Source organism: Sander lucioperca, chromosome 18 (genome assembly GCF_008315115.2).
Source record: "Sander lucioperca isolate FBNREF2018 chromosome 18, SLUC_FBN_1.2, whole genome shotgun sequence".
Lineage (NCBI taxonomy): Eukaryota > Metazoa > Chordata > Actinopteri > Perciformes > Percidae > Sander > Sander lucioperca.
In genome coordinates this window covers 19,665,774-19,679,037 of record NC_050190.1, presented here as the reverse complement: position 1 = coordinate 19,679,037, position 13,264 = coordinate 19,665,774, and the positions used below count along the sequence as shown (strand labels likewise).

General features: G+C 40.8%; 1 protein-coding gene across 1 annotated transcript in view; it reads right to left on the bottom strand.

Moving 5' to 3' along the window:
- Positions 1-7,413, bottom strand: part of luzp1 (leucine zipper protein 1) — a 48,260-nt gene extending 40,847 nt beyond the window's left edge. Inside the window, exon 1 of the mRNA XM_031310179.2 lies at positions 7,000-7,413. The gene's annotated coding sequence lies outside the window, so the exon portion shown is untranslated. The remainder of the gene's footprint in view (positions 1-6,999) is intronic.
- Between the last annotated feature and the right edge of the window lie 5,851 nt (positions 7,414-13,264).

Below are 13,264 nucleotides of genomic sequence, written 5' to 3'. Positions count from 1 at the left end.
GTGGGACAAGATAACAATCAGAAAGAGAGGAGAAATATTGGCCCGTTGAGGAGAACACCTAAAAAAAATAAAAGTGTGGCTGAGGAATTTACAAGAAATCTTAACTGTAGCTCTCCCCTGTAAAAAAACCCGTCTCAATCCCTTTCTCTTCTCCTACATGCTTTTGAAGTCTTCGTTGCACTTCTTTTTCCTTTTCTTCCAGGATCGACGAGGTAGCCATTTTTTGAGAAGCTTGTACAGTGTAGGAATGAAACAGGCGCGCAGGGGAGCTTCTGTAAAACAACTTATTGGAGGCTGAAATGTCCAACAGAAACCTAAATCCCACACATAAACCAGATGGAATTTTTTTTTTTTTTTTTTTTTTAAATCCCAAAACCAAGAGGGAACTTGTGTTTCAGGTCAACCTGCAAGCATGTAAAACACAAACACAGTAGCAGAGTGACCCACATTATTAGTCAATGTGGTCCAAACTCCAGCCATGTGTGGCTGCTGGCCAGGCTGTTGATTAAACATTATAGGACTTATCACCTGCAGCTATCAGGGTATATCTAATGGCCACAAACACATTCTTGGCCGGAGTGTTTTGCTAAATAAACTGGCTCTCAGCATGGAGGGCAGGGGGTGTGAGAGAAGGAGACAGTTTAAAAGAAAGACAGACAAAGCCACGATTTACATGCAAGAGCCTAAAAATCATAGAACTCCATTGTGATAACAGGATATCAACCATGTTGACGACCATGTTGACGCCAGTGATAAGCTGCAACAAGTTTACATCCGCACCAGATAATGTTATTGTTTGCACAAGTAAGACAAAGAGGCAGACATGAGACTTCAAAATATGACTCTCGTGAGAAACCTTTAGAGCAAAGTCTGATTCACAGTTAGCTTGAGCCTAGATTTAAGATCAACTGGAAGCAGTGGGGAAAACATGGGAAAGAATACATGAAATATCAATCAAAAGTACCACAAATAATAAATGACATTCTGGTATACAGTAGCATATATGGACTCGATCCTAAGTACGTCTCCCTCTGCTCCCATGTGATAAGGAAATGGTAGAGGGTCAGGAAGGCAAAATAAGGACCAGATGGTGATTTTTTTTCCCCTCTTCAGTTACCTTAGCTTTAGAACCACCACATGGTCAACAGCAGGGCAGATGCCTAGGTTTAATGGGTTCGGGGGAGCAATAGGTGTTCATAAATTAAAATTCCTGAAATATAGCACTAGGAAGCAGGTTGGAAGCCTGGTACAGGTCTGCATTACAACCGACAGATAATTTCTGAGAAATCGTGATAGAGGAGCATTGAAAACATCTGTTTTGACGCAGTACGCTGAAGAGTGAGTCTAGTATCTGAGCCAGTTTTATCATTTAACATAAAAGGATGCCCAGAATTGCATTTCTTATCAGGGTTCTGCTAATAATCAGGGTTGTGTTCTAACAGCCACATGTTTGGGCCTAGTTTAAGTCAACGTTTTACAGTTTTTAACTTCTCTATCGACATAACATCATTTACGGAGCCCAAGGTACATTTAGCAGCTAAAAGGTCTGAATGCTGTCATGGTATCCTCTTGGCTTGGTATGTGGCGTTCAGCTACATACAGAGCAAAATTATTTACAAACTTAATTTGGTACGATTATAGCTCTGCGTTGAGCTGTGAGGATTTCTTCATAATGACAAAGGCAATGTCCATGTGCCAAAACTGCTGATAACTGGCTAGCCAGCTTGTCACATATAAAAGAATACAAGGAAATGTGTAATTCAGAGTGCCCAGCAGTACCCAGGGAGCAGAGGCCTGGGTAAAGTTTCAGTAAATGTTTTAAAGACACACGTATATCCTCAAACTTGATGACTCATTGTTGTCAGCTACTCAGTGGCAGAGCTTTGATTTTATGGACCTCAGATTTTGGCTCTGACCAAAAGTTTGTGCCAAGTGTTCAAAGTTGAACATTTAACAACAGCCTAATTTGCCCAAAAAAAAAATCCTATTTCATAACCACCCACTCATGTAACAGGTTCAATAGCCACACATAGTAACTCAATAACAGGTCAGATGTCAGTTTGGCTGACTGCTTAAATAGGAGTCATGGTGACACAATCCGGCAATGTTGCTGAAGATTATGACCAAATACAAGATACTAAATACAGTCAGAGAGGTTGGGAGGTGATAAGACTCTGAGACGTGAATACTTGTTCAAATTAAAGAAAATGAATGACAAACTTTGTCAAAGTGATTTGAGTTTTCATCAGAGATAGAGTCTGGTTATGTTATCACACAAAAGTTTGTCATCATATATACAGTAAATACAATTACATATTTGGATTTAACCACATTAACCACACCTGCACCCTGGGCTGGAGCAGATCTCCGTGATGAAACTGTTGGGTCACAGTCACCTGTGTGTGTGTGTGTGTGTGTGTGTGTGTGGTTAGGCCTCAGTGAGTGACCACGCCACCACAGGACAGAAAGCCCAGCAGAGCAGCTGGTAATGAGGGGGCTGTTTGGCACGTTTTGGAGACTAACGAGGGGGATTCATTCACACACGCAGAAGAAATTGTATGAACAGAATCCATTCTTGCTTTGAATTCTTAAATAGCGAGAGCACATATCTGTTGCTCTGTGTGTCACAGGGGTGTGAATCTTCACAGCTGAGATGGAGTTCTGGCTACTACTCGCTGAGTGATTGACACTCTCTGCCTCTAGTATCTGATGACAGATCGACATGGCTGGGAACAGCAGTGAGCAAAAGTGCTTTGGCCACACACACACACACACACACACACACACACACAGAACTCCGGCTGAAATCACAGAACCCTGTCCTGTCACTGGCCCACCACTGATAAAGAAAGTTGGCAGGAAGGGCAGACAGGAAGAGGAGAGGGAAGAGAGGGGAAAAAGGAGTAAGAATAAAAAGTAAATGTAATGCGTTTAGTAGAAGAGAGAGACAAAATAGAAGGAAGTGATGGGGAAAGAAAAGGTTGAAGAAGAACCATTTCAAGAGTCTGATATACTTTTTATTATGAAATATGTGATTATTATTTCAAGTTCTCAGAACCCAACATTAAGTTCAACAACCGAGAAATTGGAAGATGTTTTAGATTTTTTGCTTATAAAACAACTGTCAAAATTATTGCAGCTTCATTTTCTGTCAATTGACTAATAGACTTACGCCTCCAACACATAACACACTCCAGAGATAGAGTATGTACATGCACAGTCTCATTTAGGCGTCTTTATGGTATTAAGCAATCCTCCTCCACGTCTGGTAATAGACAGACAGCAACTCCAGCTGGTCTGCGTATTGTCAACAGCAGCGTCTGTCCCGGATCCTGAGCCCATTATTGCATTATCACAAAACACAAACATACACACACACTCACAAAAGGATATACACTACACACACAGGCTGTGTGTGGGCTTTAATACAAGCCTCTAAAAGACCATGATTTATCTGTGCTATTTCAAGGAGGTCCACAAATTGTAATGCCTGTAATATCACTCTGTGTCCTGTGTGTGCATCCTCCGCTGCTCTATTCCTGGGTGAGAGGGTTACGGAGGCTAAAAGTGAGAGTCTACCACTAATAATAACTAACACCATCCGGTTTTGCTTTTACCGTTTTACAGTATTCCTATGATAAGGAACAAGTGACAATTTAAGTTGTCTTCATTATGTTTACAATTAATCAATCGTCAGTAAATTAATCTGCAACTGTTTTTTATTTTTTATTTGCATCATTTGATGCACTTGCAACAAATGACGTCAATGTCCACGTACTGTAATTCCACACTGATGTGATGGTACTACACAAACAGCAGGGGCTCTGTGCATAAACCTTGATGTGCAGAGTAGCAGTAATATTACCACCGACAAGCTGGGTTTGACATTCCCAGCGGTTTGATTCTCCCAGGCAGAAAACCTCAATATTTTAATTTAATCCCCGGAGCAGTCATTTAGCCACTCCGTAATCCCCAGGTCCAGTGCTTAGTCTGATAATTACCCTTATTGGACACCCATAATGATTAGTTTTTGGTTTCACCCAAAGCAGTGCAGGCAGTTTCATAGGGCGGTCGCGGCGTTCTGCGGAGTGGAAAACCAATCATGCGTGGTATAGCCCAGGTCATAAAAGACTAGCGAGGGGTATGATTATTACTTTGCATGGCAGGCGACAACTCCTGGACAGGACATGGTGCAAACTCTGTCTTTCCCTTGTTAGCAACGAGATCCCTTTAAAGATCACAAAACAGGTGGTGGTGGTGGCACTCTTCACTCTATCACTGCACTAAGGAATCATGTTTACTTGGAAATGAATCTTTCCTGAAAGCCAATTTAACCAAACCTAACTTGGAGTATGATTTCCCAAGACTGTAAACGCATGGATCAAGCAGTGATCAGGGAAAGTGACGACCGACCGTTGGCAGAAAAGGCAGTCGGACTGACTGCCTCCCCGACTTGGTCAAAAAAAGTGCCTCGGAACACACCGAAGCGACGCCGACTTGAGCGTACGTTCTGCGCGTGCGCGAGACGTAATACGTCTCCATAACAGCAGGCGGCGCTAATCTGTATCAGTTCAGATCAGTTCACTGAAACGTGTTTCTGAAAACATTTTAAATGAGAAATAGGCCATGCAGTTGCTGAATCTGTCTTCATTTCAGATCGACAAAGGTCAGTTTAAAAGATTTTTGTCAGATTTTGAGAGGCGTTCATCACGCTCATCATGCTCTTCATTTCCGGGTTAGCACCCCACCAATCAGATTTGTCATTGAGTCCGACTGCCCACTGGCCGATTCAACAAGTAAAATTGGCCCAAATGAAGGCCGACGGTTCCGTCGACTGACGACGGCACGGAACACACCGAACAGACTCGAGTCACTGACCTCGCCAGACTGTCCGACAGCCAATAATCGGGTTGGTGTGTCAGCGCCTTAAGACATCTCACTCTTCACTTTGCTGGTACTCTCATTTAACTTTCCTTTTGCATTTATCCCAACATTCCAAAACTGACAGCATAAACTGCAGACATTCCCTCCACATGCGGTGTCACAATCCCCTTGAAAATACCATAGGAAACCCTATTCGCACATCTTCCGCCATGACAAACTGCCATGCTAAGTTCCTGTGCAGAGTCCAGGAGTAAAGGGGGTTCACAGCAGCTCAAGCTGGTAGCTCAGCTGGTTTAATCTACAGGTGGCTGGGAGGGCGAGCCTTACTGGAAAGTCATCAGTGATTTTTTTTTGTCTCCTTCATGTCTGAAACAGGTCAAGGCAGGTCCCCTTCCATCTCCTTCCCTCACTGTGCTGCTCTTTACAAGCCCCACCTGGCAGATAAGTATTCCACCACTACAACTACCTTTTCTGCTGTACACACACACACACACACACACACACACACACATTCTGGTGAGGCAGCACAGGGCACATACTGTTCAGACATTGGGCTCTGCCACCTTAGTTTCATAAATGTATGTGTAGCCTATGCAGCACAACACATTCCACCTCACATGAAGGAAAACAAACACACACATACTCAAACAGAACAAAGCATGTTTCGCAACTTCTCGTTATTAGTTATTGGTTTTTAGTTATGGTTTAATGTGTCAACTTGAATTAATTTAGCCTATAAAATGTTTTGTCAAAACATTGTGTAAAACACCTATCATATTCTCCTAAAGCTGTAGGTGACATCTTCAAATTGTGTGTGTTTTTTTAGTTGTTTTTTTTTTTTTTTTTTTAGACAGAGAAAAGCAACACATCCTCACATTTGAGAAGCTGGAACCATTTGGCACTGTCCTTGATAAATTACTAATGTTCTGTCTATTGATGCATGAGATCAAAAGCGGATTCAATTCTTTTACATTGAGGTTGTCCACCATCCAAAACTGACCCATGCACACAGGAACATGTGCACAGCTCACTTATCATTACTGTCTTCCAGCTGCTGTCAAAATGACTTAATTAACAGTGAACTCATTCAACAGATTAAAGACCTAAATACAGGTGGTGTTCAAATGGCATTCAGTGTAAAACCACTATAATATTATTTCAGTGGTATGTAATCCATTCCTGGGTGAGGGTAATGTCCTTATGATGATTTTATAGTGCCCTAAGTGTGATTTAGCTAACCCCAAAATATAATTTAGCCAGTCAATATACTGTATGCCAAGTTACAAAAACAACTGCAGCAGCTACTAACATAATATCATATTTACTACATATAGCTTACAGTATCTCCTTTCTGGTTACACACTGACTCTAAAGTGTAGAAAATAGGCTATATTTGTTTGTATGGTTAAACTGTTTTCATGCTTCCTGATGGTAAAAAGGGCCAAAAACAGTGCCTCTGGCAGTCTGGTACAAAGTCTAGAAATGCTAGCTTGTGTGGCTGATCCTGAATATCACCAAAAGAAACTGAAACACTTTGACTTCATTCATAAAAATAACCTAAAATCCCTAATGAAACAGTTAGACAGTTTGGTAAGTTACATTTTGAAGATAATATCCTTTCCAAAACATAGACTAGTATGCACATTAATATCAAGAGCATGTAACGTTTCGAGTAGCCAACACTTTTTTTAAATAGTTTTCATTAACCCCATGTTCTGAACTACATAGCTTGTTATGCAGCAGCCTATATGAAAAAGCTTGGCGTTATTAAGTGCGTAGACGCAAGCGAATCGCAAACATGAAACAATTATGCCGCCAAATGCTTAAAACCTTGTAAAAACTTCGACGTGTTAACGAAATAAGATGTAAATGTTGTATGCACCGCTACATTTTAACCACCTGAGGTTTTCGCCGCAGTCCTGGTTGCTTCCTTTTGGCTACAAAACGAGCAGAGGAGGAGGAGAAGGACAAGGAGGAGGAGGGTTAAAGAACTTGCCGCAGTTCAGACTTCTGCAGTCCCGACTGAGTGGATCCAACTCAGGAAGCCGTTGTCTGAACCCCCAAAACCGTTCCCAATCAAACCCAAACACACAAAAAATAAAGATTCAAATTTACCTTAGCTGGTCCACCGCCGGGTCAGAAAAACGCAGCGGTAAATCCACAACTTCACACGATTTGAGCTCATGCGGACGGTAGGACTCGCTGCTGCCGACACGGCGAGAACAAGTTCATCCACATATCCTCAGATACAACCAGAGAGTTGAGGCGACAGGGGGGACTGCGTTTTTAGGCTTCCCACTTTCCCTAAATCACTTTCGTCAGTTCTTTCCTCTCAGATATTCCCCTCCCTGGTCCGTTTGAGATCAAACCATCACATTCCACCGCGTCCTTAACAATGAAAAAAGGTGGGTTTTCCTTTACTGCTGCCGGAGGACCCACCCCTCGGGATGACTCTGCCCTGTCTGACCGCAAAGAGAACGCCCTTCCCGGCTGCGAGGTCCCGCCTCTCTTCCCCACATAACCTAGGCAAGTCTGGCCGGTGGGAGGATGAATCCAAACTGAGGTTGTGTGGATAGTCCGAGTATTTTAATATACTCCTAGTTTATATATTGTGTGTGAAGAGAGATTAACTCGGAGTGTATTCAAATATAATATATATATATATATATATATATATATATATATATATATATATATATACAGCGTACAAATACAAAGATATAAAAACAAATAAGTCCATAAATTAAGTTGTGTGTAATAAAGTGAAATAACACAGGGAAAAAGTATTGAACACACTTGCTGAAATTTGTTTAATACTTAGTAGAAAAGCCTTTGTTGGTAATGACGCTTCAAGACGCCTCCTGTATGAAGAAACTAGTCGCACACATTGCTCAGCTGTGGATTTTGCCCATTCTTCTACACAAACTGTCTTCAAATCTTGATGGTTCCGAGGGCATCTTCTATGAACTCTGATCTTCAGTTCTTTCCAGAGGTTTTCAATTGGATTCAAGTCGGGTGATTGACTGGGCCATTCTAATTTTCTTTTTCTGAAACCAGTTGACCTTGGCTGTGTGTTTGGGATCATTGTCTTGCAGAAATGTCCACCCTCGTTTCATCTTCAGCATCCTGGTGGATGGCAGCAGATTCTTATCAAGAATGTCACGGTACATTTCTCCATTCATCCTTCCTTCAATAATATGAAGTCTGCCAGTGCCAGATGCTGAAAAACAGCCGCACACCATGATGCTCCCACCTCCAAACTTCACTGTTGGTATGGTGTTTTTAGGGTGATGTGCAGTGCCATTTCTCCTCCAAACATGGTGTATGCTATGACAGCCAAAGAGTTCAATTTTGGTCTCATCTGACCAGATTATATTCTCCCAGTATGTCATTGGCTTGTCCAGATGTTGTGCAGCAAACTTTAAGCAAGCTTCCACATGCCTTTTCTTGAGCAGTGGTGTATTGCATGGTGTGTGTGCATAGATGCCATGGTGATTGAGTGCAGTACTAATTGTTTTCTTTGAAACAACTGTACCTGCTTCTTCAATATGCTTGCGAAGGTCTTGGGACAGCTCTTTGCTTTTACTCATCATGAAATGCTTCTTGAGTGACACATTGGTAATGAGAAACCTTTTTATAGGCCATCATTTAGGACTAATCCATCTGATATTAATTTGCACTAATAGGGGGCAGGATTACTTTCTAAATACTGACAGATTTCAGCTGGTTTATTGGCTTCCCATGCCCTTTTACTCCCCTTTTTCTTCATGTGTTCAATATTTATTCCCATTATCATTCCACTTTATTACACATAACATTTGTCATGGACATACATGTTTTGATTTCTTTGTATGTGTGGATTACTTGGGTTGTTACTGACAATTTCATTCCAATAGCCCCATTGGAAATATATTTACTGGGAAAAATGTTTTCAATACTTATTTTCCCGTATATAATATATATATATATAGTCATGGAATTAAGTACCAAGATTATCATATAGTAGCTATAAACTTAGTGAGCAACACCCGTAGCAATGTTAGAGAGTCTATAAGTAGGCAAAAGGAACAATAATGCTAACATATAAATACTGATTACTAGGTCTATATTTCCAGTAGCATAGACATATCATAAATCCCCATTGTAGTGTCATAACGCTTTTTTTGGTTCGTGTGCAGTGTAGTGCCCATAAACTGAAGAAGAATAAAAATGCTTATTATTCTGCATATGCTTATAAATGTGCAAATACCACAATTAAAGTTATGCAACTTTTATGATGTCAGGTTGAGAAATGCAAGTGGCATTGCTGTGATTAATGTTCTGTGTGGAATTTAAGGCAAGGGTTCTTTTCCAGTAGCCTAAAATATTTGCAACTGAGAACCATGGGCCCCAATTTGACATTTGGTAAATGTGACTTGATATGGACTAAACCTTATACCCAAAGGTAGTTAAGCCTCTGATGCAAAAAGTCGGTGCACGACAAGTTAATTTGAAGCAGTTTTTATAGCCATATACATCAATATATTTACTTTTTATTATTAAATATATTTATTTATGTATTTGACACTGATCCGCTTTCTACAGAAACAAGTAAGAAAGCACTATGTTTTAAGGCATCTTTTGATTGAAGTAACTTACCATCACAAATGAAAACCATAACCTCTGCTGGATTAAAAAAAATCTTCCTTTTTCTGTTTCTCTGTATGTTTTTTTGTGGTAAAATGTAATGACTTGTCATGACCCTCTCGGAAATTAGATATAAACTATTCCTACTTTTCCTCAGGACCCTTTTGAACCCATTTAAAGACCCTTAATGGTCATCTGATCATACTTTAGTTTGTTTTAGTTGTCTATATTTATTAAAGCACAAGATTGTTGTGGTACATACATTGGTTTACATGACAAGACACTTACTTCCTATTTAACTTTAAATCTCAATCTGTGGCTCTGTGATGGTGGATCATGTTGAAGAGTTGCTACATCGTTCAGCAGCTTGAACAAGGCGACGGATCAATCTGTGCTGTCACTCAGTGCAACCTCTCTTCTATCACTGTAGCTGGGTATGAAATACTTCCTGATTTTAACTGGTGCCATTGAGTGTGCTAACTTCAAGTGCACTACAGTCATACAGCGTGATAACTGTAACAGAAGCCTATTGTTTACTCTATGTATTGCTGCATGATTATGATGTGGCAGTAAATTCTTCATTGTCTTTCAGTTACATAACTGTGAAAATGATTTCAGTAAGATGATAAATACCTCCTACCTCTTATACACACATACACACACACACACACACACACACACACACACACACACTATTTCTTGAACAATTTAGACAGAATTTTTACGTAACACTGCTTTAGTCAGCAGCAGAGGAGGACATATACACTGCCACGATTTTAGTACTCTGTTTTAAGAACTCTGTTGTATTATCAAAAACAACATCTATACTGCCTGATTGCAATTCAAACACTGTTGCTCTCTGTTAAAGCGAAAGACTGGAAAATACAGTTATTGGATATCAAAAGCGTCACATTCATCAGTGACCATGACTGTGTTTTGTGTGACTTAAACAGTCTTTTGTGGAGATCCCCACAGTCAAGCCATTGTTTTCCCCCTCATTAAACATCCTTGTAAAAAGCCATAGCGCCCTATCATATCATTTCACATACTCTCTCCAGGTGGGGAACAGGCCAAAGATACAAAGTAATCAAAGACCAATTAAATTATTTCAGAAGCTGCTGCAAGCTAAAGGCATAACCAGGCATGCCCAGACGCCACAGCAGAAAAGCCAAGCGCAGGTGTATGTAAATATGTGTGCATACATATTGCTGTATAAACTCTGTCTGTATAGTTCTTATGTCAATGTATCTTGAAAGATAAAGGCACAGCGTAAGAGAGAAACATTGTTTTAGGAGCCGTAGAAGACAGGCTTATCCCTCAGTTTCCCGAGCTACTGGTCTGCTCTAGACATTAAAACAACTCTTGATCTATGAAGAAGCAAAGCACAAAACAATCCATCAGGGCAATAGAAACAGTAAGATGACATATAAGTAAAGTCAGGCATGGAAAATGCCTTTTTTTATGAGCCCGTGTATCAACCATGTTTCATCCGTCTTGAGAGGCCTGGCTCATGCACAGACAAGTTTCTGTCATTCTGGGAATTTGCCTTAATACATCAAATTATATAAATGCAAATGCATAATGCAGACTGCAAACTAATGCACAAAGACAGGATTGCAAGGAATGTAATGTCACATACTGTAGCACACACAGGATTCAGGAAGAGCAATGTTCAAGCCAACATCCTTCCTAATCACAAACATCCTTCACTACCCAACAACATTCACTTGTTTATTCAAATACAAATTTGTGGATGAACAGCACAAAGCATAATCAAATTAAGGCATTGTTTGATTGTCTTCAAACGGAAGCCCTGTGATTTTGCTGTTTGTATTTCACATTTTGGGTATTTTATCTTATCCAGAGCGGCTTGCAGTGGCTGCAGCAGACTAATCTCTAATAACCCTGCATAGATCACCAAAACTACAAGCAGCCAGTACTACAATGCGAATATCAGGTCAATAGTCACCTGCCAATATTATTTTCATTACAAAATGAGCTTGTAAGAAAAATATATGCACAGAGTAAGAGGATTTAATGCGACAATATGACTAAAGCTTTCCTACTTTGTGTTTGTTTTACAGCCGGGATAAGGATTAATGTGCTTAATTCACTGTCCTCTCTGAGTGGGTTTGGCCAGTATTTAAACAGATGTAACCCTGATGGATCAAAATGTGGGACAGCTTGTCATGGAGGGGAAACATGGACTTATCTAATGTCATCAACACTGACAACACTGTGCAACATTGTGTAAGCTAACATCAATGTAGGCTAGCATGCCGTGCAGGTGCTATATTTGAGGGGAGGCTTTTTAAAGACAGCATCACTTGTCCAATACTGTCATGTGAATCTATATAGCTTAAAATCATGACAGTCTTTTCTACTGTAATCACTAATGGGTGACTTCCAACAGCTCTTACTGATATTTGAGGTTTTGTCTTCATTTGGAAATACACAGAATGTCCCATGAGAGAGAGAAATCTCCAAATCCTTTGATAGGAATAAATAGCTTGTCTTTACTGTCAGGTTCCATATTATTCTTGAAGTACAGAAGCCTTAGCCTGTCTAGCTCACCCTCCCATGGCCCTCTCTTTCTCACTGCAGGGGGAAATTCCTCAAACCTCAGCCTTTGGCATGTAGTAGATCTGCCTGACCCTACACTCTCTGCTCTGCCATGAACCCTCTGCCAAGCAAGACGTGCAGCTAGCTATGCATCATTTCTCAGCTTCTCCATGTTCTTCATAAGTGGCCTGAGCATACAGCCAAGGCCTACCCGTCTGTAAAATATCCTACTGGGCCGTTTCATGTCTGCCAGAGCAAAGTGCCATGAATCAAGGTGAGGTGAAGGAGCAACTGTGAAAAGGTGTTAATGGGACAAGAGGAGCTGCACACAGGCAGCTCCCTCCCTTCCTGCCTCCCTGAGGAATGCATGACTCTAACTATATAGCCATCTATCCCATTAAAAAAAGGAAAAAAACATTATGAGGCCCTGGCAGTATTCCCTCTCCCTGTCTCTGCACACCTGGACTGAAAGTACAACCACTCCTTGGGAGTAAGGACATTCCTTGGACTGACCTGTGCAGCAGTGCAGAACATCAGGGATCACCTGCATGAATCTGTATCTGATTATTTTACATTTTTTTTCTGGGCCATTTAGAGGCCAAATGTAGGAGTTTGTTTTAGAAAAAAAATCAGATGGCATGCAGGCAGGAGCCAGACGCAGGTGTTCAGCCTATACAAGAATTTGTGAAGCATATCACTACTGCCAGTGTAACGTGGGATGTGTACTGTATTTGAATCCAACATTTATTTAACATTACCCTCAAAAACATTGCAAGCTGGTTCAACTTAAAAAAAAGTAGGTTTCCCTTAATTGATTGATAAATGCTACGTTAAAAAGGTGAGTGAATCAACAACTGTTTAGTCACAATGGCAACCATTATAGTCAAATTTGTCTACCAGTGATATTTTCTCAGTTCGAAGAGCTAGTTCTTCCTGTGTCACACGGGCCTTATGGCCGTCTCTGCTACTGCAGAAGTCAGTGTAGGGGGTAGACGGCAGAAGATACTAATCTTTATCATGGTTTGCATTGTTTTCATTATCAGAGGAAACAACCGTGACCCACACGTCTGAGAGTGGTGTCTGAATGGTAAATATGAAGCTACAGCCAGCAGCTGTTTAGCTTTGCTTATCACAAAGAGTGAAAACAAGGGGGAACAGCTAGCCCGGCTCTGTCATAAGGTAACGGAACCCA